The sequence below is a fragment of the Sparus aurata genome, chromosome 20 (assembly GCF_900880675.1).
Source record: "Sparus aurata chromosome 20, fSpaAur1.1, whole genome shotgun sequence".
Classification (NCBI taxonomy): Eukaryota; Metazoa; Chordata; class Actinopteri; order Spariformes; family Sparidae; genus Sparus; species Sparus aurata.
This window is the reverse complement of record NC_044206.1, coordinates 6,477,717-6,484,478: the sequence shown is the minus strand read 5'-3', so window position 1 is coordinate 6,484,478 and position 6,762 is coordinate 6,477,717. Positions and strand designations below refer to the sequence as shown.

At 39.8% G+C, this 6,762-nt stretch overlaps 1 long non-coding RNA gene across 1 annotated transcript; it reads right to left on the bottom strand.

The window, feature by feature from the left end:
• Nucleotides 1-2,052: 2,052 nt before the first annotated feature.
• On the bottom strand, nucleotides 2,053-6,461 carry LOC115571183 (uncharacterized). The gene is made up of 4 exons (XR_003981883.1): nucleotides 6,441-6,461; nucleotides 4,598-4,807; nucleotides 2,582-2,709; nucleotides 2,053-2,483 (listed from the first exon to the last, which is right to left on the bottom strand). It is a non-coding gene; the product is annotated as an uncharacterized LOC115571183 (long non-coding RNA).
• Between the last annotated feature and the right edge of the window lie 301 nt (nucleotides 6,462-6,762).

Sequence of the window (6,762 nt, the reverse complement as noted above, 5' to 3'; positions counted from 1 at the left end):
GTACCAGCGTAGCACCGGGCAATGTAGTCCAGTCTGAGGTTTAAAACTTTAAGTACTCATGTTCTCCATTTTAGACGTCTTTAGACACCCACGACACAACAATTATGCAAATAAAAAAGATAATGCCTTGTCCCCCACCACCAGAAAGAGTAAAGAGAAGAAAAAAAATTTAATTTAACAGCTTTAATATCTTTAAAAAACATATTTTCAAAAATGTGGTGCTTTTTTTTATGTCCAACTGCTGTTGTGTCTTCAAAAACAAACCGCAGGCTGTTTCCTGTTGAAGGGATACTGATTCAATGATTTGCAGTTTAACTATATATAACTACGTATAAGTTAGTAGTACTAAACTTGTTTCAACAGCAATTAAATGTGACCCAGGCAATAACTACACAATAAAACACATTATACATGCACTTGGACTTCCTGCTACATTCAGTGATTTGTATGTTTTTCCATAAAGTACCTTTATTGTGTTTACAATTTAAAAAATATCCAAGATAATCGCAGATTTTGGACACTTGTTTGACAGAGAGGGGCTGAGTATTTAAAAATCATATCAGGCACTACAAGTCAATGACTGAATCCAGTTTGAAAATAAAATCTGATAAAGGTGTTTGTTGTGGTGTCACGCAGTACATATACAGAAAGGGAAAACAGCCCCCCCAAAAAAGTCACACATTAGAAAAGTTTTGATATATAGCAGTGATCCATTACACTGGAAAGATGACCCTAAGATGGGCAGCTTAATGTACACAAATTCTCCATCCTGTCAACATTCCTTTTACAGTATAAGTAGGAGTCAGTCCCGTTCATACGTGCTTAGATCACCCCAGCCTTCTTTTTCTTCTGTTCCTGTGGGCTGCAGCAGCATCCATACAACAGAGCGAAGAGGATCAGACACACAGTTAGCAGCATGAACAGTCCTATGACCACAAGACCACCGAGTGCCCACGGACCCTGATGCACCCGATGCAGGAACCATTCCACCCAGTCCTCCGGTGGCCCCGCGGGTTTTTGCAGTTCTGGTACACTGCACATGGAGAGATGAACCAGACGAAAACTCAAGTGGTGGAATATTATTAAACTGATGAGATCACGTAAGCGCACGCCTTTAGTTGTCACAAACAAAGCTTTTCGAAGCCATGTAACCACGTTATCTCCTGGTGAAAGAGCTCTGAAACATTTTGAAAAGCCAACATGCTTTAATCAGTGCACGGCATATGAATCTGCTGATGTTAAAATCCATTGTCACCGAAACATTCCTCTTCAGGAACTCACCTGACAACGGCCATGTCCGAATTATCCTCTCACGGCTCAGTGACTCCCAACAGTGTGCGGTTATGTTGGAGTGTGTGAGAACAAATGGTTTTCAGCTCCTGTTCTGATCCACTTACAACCCTGGAGCTATTTGACTACAGCCCGAACATTTCACTTTACTTTCAGTATGTCCACAGAAGAGGCTTCCTGTAACTCCGGTGGCTCCTATTTTGCATTTCAGGTGACACCTCAGTTGCTCTGTATGGGCAGGAGCAACAGGAAGGCAACGGCTCCTGGTTAATGTTTACTCAAAATATTGACTGCTGGAGGCAAAGGAGAGACCTGGTGATAAGGTGTGCAAACATTAGGGCAGTGTTTTACTGTCGCAAATGGAAGCCCACTTTATCAAAAATTGTTTTTTAAACTTGAAAATCTAAATGTCATTCGAAAAAAAGCATTTTAAGAAGAAATAAACGTTGTCATTTTGTTGCAGATGCAATTTCCACTTGAGCAAATAAAAATAAATATGTCAGTGTTGTATATTTTTTTTTATTTTTATATATTGAACATTTTTTTACATTTCAGGTACATCCACAAAGGAAATATGGCACTGCCTCTGTAAAAAGACACACACACAAAAAAAACCCCTCTATGTTAAAATACAAAGAGAATACATTTGTAACTCCAATGAGCAGCTCATATTTTCTATTGGCACAATTTGCAAAAACAAAAAGAAAAGAAAAGAAAGAAATTGTCTACACTGAGCCAGCAGAGGGCGCTCTGTCTTTTTACACCAGCAAGTCTCTGCTGAAAACATGGACCTGTATGAGTCCACTGCACACAAGTTGGAATGTTAGTACATTTTCCACGTATTTTTTCACATTCCTGAAGAATATCGACAGGATAACAAACCGATCATTGATAATAACGGAGCCACTGTGGCATTCAAACACAAAATCAGCTTTCTTACTGTAACTTTAATTATATTCCTCCACAGTGAGGTTTTTGTTGTTGGAAAAGGCTGCCGCACAGTGTTTCATTGTCACGGCGTGTAATGAGTCTTGATGATGTGTGCCACTCTGCTGATTTACATGGATTCCACTGGCATGACAGTCTGGATGTGGATCCAGTCTTTATCTCATTACTGGGAATATCAAGGAAGTATGTTGCCATCCTTTCCTTGATGATTCCCCTTTTATCATTCCCTCCGAGATTCGAAGACCCTGAAGAAGAAAAGAAAATACACGTTTAACCGTAAATAAAGACCATGTGTATTGAATTCAGGTCATCACATGAAGACAAAGGATGGATGTTGGTTTACTTGTGGAGTCTGGTCTCTGTCTAAGCTTCAGATGGGTTGTAGAGGCTGCACCCTGGAGACCTGGTACTTTGGCTTTCCACAGCAGCAGCAGTGGATCCAGGACAGCACAATCATGAAGAGAAACGTGGCTGAGAGGAGACAGAGGAGGAGCAGACAGATGACACGGGGCGGAGAGTGGTGGGAGATGGATTAGCGCATGCTAAAGGAAAGAGTTATGTATCATATCTAAAGCTGCATTTAACTATATTTCTATCTGAACATTGGTTGAACTAACTGACCAGTGAAGCGATCTAACACCTGATCCTGCAGTTCCCCTCAGCTCTGTGAAGTGCTTTAACCTCTTTCAGCTATTTCTTTTGGTTTATAGCCCACAACTTGACTTTTTTGGTTCACTTTCTCCATTCTTCCAGCCACAGCAGGTAGTTGGTTTCAGCCACAAAGCTCTGATAAGCTGACTTTACTCTGTTTTCCCCATTTCAATGATCGTGGACATAGTGACACACTTGGCAGCTAAAGAGACAGACATTTCCTTCGGGAATTTGTTGAGCTGTGTTTATAGCTTGTTCTGCGGCCCCCAAGAGGAATCAATTGTTGCGGGTTTTAAATTGATACTTGTCGGCCAATAAAAGAGCAGATATAAAGGCTTTCACAATGTAAGTAAAGCAAGGAACTAACTGAATAAAAAAAAAAAAAAAAAAAATCCAAATACAAGAGACTGTGATTTTGGTATGTGGTGAAAAGACTCATGCTGAGCGAGTGTTCTGGAAAGTCATGCCCATCGTGTCTCTTCTGACTGATTCCCACATTACCCGCAATGCAACTTAAGGGCCAAATGCACTGAAAGCGTCTAACACTCCTGCCGACTGTTTTAAATGGCGGAACACGCTTCGAAAGCATTCTGAGGCACGTTTGAATTTTGAAGCATCAAATGAGGGCCCAGTAACCACAGCTGCTTTTCTGCAGCCGCAGTGCTTGTTCGGAGGGAGCTAAAAGGAAGCAAAAATGTAAGGAGAGACAGTGAGAGGGAGAGAGAGCTTTCACAGCTGATGTGCTGCAGACTGCCGCAGCCTTTGAGGACACACTGCTGCCAAATCTCTTATCAGTAATGGCCAAATTCAGCTATTGTGAAAACCTATCCCAGTTCCATAATACTTGCATTGCGTATTGGCAACGAAACCTTTCTTGCCATGTCTTGCACAACCATAAGGGTTCTGACTCATCTAGTCTACCGTGTCCACTTCCCTTCAGCCTTTCTGGAGGCGGACAACTTTGCTTGGTTGACTATCCGGTGCTGAGGCACTGAGTGAGTAAAGAACTGACATTTATTACTCAACATGACAAAAAACAAAGTCTACACAAAAACGGTGTCCATATGATGACTTTCCTCAACCAACACGATATAGAATACTAATAGGACTACTGTCTATGGACAGAATAATTGTTGTTCCACATCATGCCCTTTTGAAGAACATAAGCGATGTAAAGAAAGAGGCAGAGTTCAAGTTAGTTATTATTAAGTTAAGTTATTACTTTCAGCGCATGTGGGCCTTTCGCTACGGAGTGACATCACTGGAGGGAATTCATCAGATAACACGCTGCTTCCTCTACAGCCACAAAAGGATTTTCACTACGAGTGCTGCTAGTACTCCCTAAGAACTGTAAACACACTTTAACGTGTAAAATTGGTGTAGCTACCCTTTAATGACAGCGGGCCACAGCAAAGTGTTGTTTTTATTTGTAGACAAATGCCTAAATGTATGTATGCACAAGCACATTTGCTATACGTGCAGGATTATAAATTACTCAAGCATTTTTTATTTTTTTTTTGCATTATAATCTCTTTAAATAAATCTTTTTAAATCGGCGCATATTGGGCAACATATACGCAGACACAGATTGAATTGTGATTGGCCAATGATATCAGCCAGCTTATATATCAGTCGTGCTCTCGTTTTTATGTTGTTTGAACATCAATGAACGTGTCTGTGTCCCACCCTATCGCAAACAGATACTTACCAACAAACAGGACAAGCACAGAGAAGGCTCCCACTTCCAGAGGGGTGGCCTGTGGCAGACCCTGCAGTTTGGTCCACACCTTCTGCAGAATATCCAGCACCTCTTCTTTCACATCCATTCTGACTCTCAGATGCAAGTCCCACAGGGAGATATGACAAAATGCCTCAGGCTTTGCTTTTAGGAGGGGAAACAGAGCTCACACAGCTACACCTGACAAAAAAAAACAAAAAATATATATAACGCAGTGAATGAATAAAAGTTTTGCTGTCTCGTGGGGAAAAGTTCTGAAAGTAGAAATGATAGAAAGTTATTTTCATCTCCAGCTCCACCCTTCACGTCTTATACTTCCACCCTGCAATTACACTGCAGGCCTGCTAAGCATATATACCCTTTATCCCTAAATACTCTATGTGCTTTGTGAGTAGTCATTATATAACAGCACCCCTAATTAGCTCCCCTATTAACTTCCTGCACTTGTAGGTGTGTGTGTGGACACAACATGTATCTATATTGTGTGTGATTACGGACACAGAGTGTGTGCCTGCTCCAGCCTGGGCAAAATTTGTATCCACACACAGGAGGCACCATCCTGCATGTTCAGTTTAATTATAAACAAGGCAGACTATTTCAGGCATGGCATTTCAACTCTGAGGCCTGTCATCATTGCTCGGAGCAGCTGTGTGTGGGTGAGATCCCACAGGCTACTAGACAGGCTGAACATGGGGGGGAAAAGGACACAGGGCTGTGAAGTGGCAACACAACAGCACACTGAAGATAGCAAGTCATGAGAGAAACACTCTAAATGGACATTTGTGACTTAATAATACATTCAGGATCTGTATTGATTTATTTACAACTTCAGATAAAATGGAACAAGGGTCACACTTATATCGTGCACTATATGCTACACTATACTGCCATGTAAAAGAAGAAAGCAGTAACAACTTATCATGCCTTTCAGGCTGATGGTTTTCATAATATATTATCTATATATTATCATATAATATGTATTATCTAACACAAAAAAACAAATAAACACTCAAACCTTGCCATAGAACCTACTGTTACAGCTTAAGAACTGCAGATAATGCACTGTCTTTGGATAATGTGAGTTTGTATATCACAAAATATCAATTAACAGCTACTAACAATTATATATGTTGTTTTAGCACTGTCGTTGAACACGCTTGTTATAGAAATTATGGTTAATTTTGATCATTTACAGTCTACAGATCATATTGAATTGAATGTTTTTATATGGAACTCTAAATCTAAATCTCTAAATCCATCCACTCCTATTTTAAAATCAATATAATAAAATACTTTTACGATTTGGTGGTTGAAAGGCAGCTTAAACATGCCATGCCATGTGAACGCCACCAGTCAAAATCTAAGATGTCAGTTTAGTGATTGCTACAATTACTCAAGTAGTTAACATTAGGTTAAACTGGCGATTTTTGATTTTCTTTCTCCGTCATGGTCGGATTTAGCTGCTGCCTATCGTGGAGTAACCGACTAACATGAAAATAACGTTCGTGTTCGGTTAGCCTATCAATCAAGGCAAGGAAACATTGATTTAAGGTCACTAGTCAATGAATAACGTTAACTGAAATTAACTCTCTAAGCTAGCTGAATGCTAGCCGTGTCTACTTCAAACAGCTTTCACTTGGTATGACGTCAATTTATTGCTAGCACTTGCTACGCAAAGCAGGTATAACACGGCTGGACACTTTTAAAAAAAAATGTCATAAATACATTAAAAAATATCAGCTGCTCATTTGCTGAAATTGCTAACTTTAACCTAACTTTTGTCTAATATCAGGAGAGACGGCGGCTAGCGTACCTCAGACGTCCTGGCGCTTGCGTTGCTAGGCAACAGTTAAAAAGGAAGGGAATGTTGCTTTTGGCTTGGCTACCAGCTCATCCTGCTTTATACTACATACTGTACTGTATACTAGACTTTACTATTCTATACTACTGTACACGATACTTTAATATTCTATAATACTGTATACTATACTTTACTATTCGATAATACTGTATACTATACTTAACCATTCTACACTACTGTATACTACACTTCAATATTCTATTATGCTTTATACTATATTTTCCTATGTTATACTTCTTCATACTATACTTTACTATTCTATTCTACCATATAC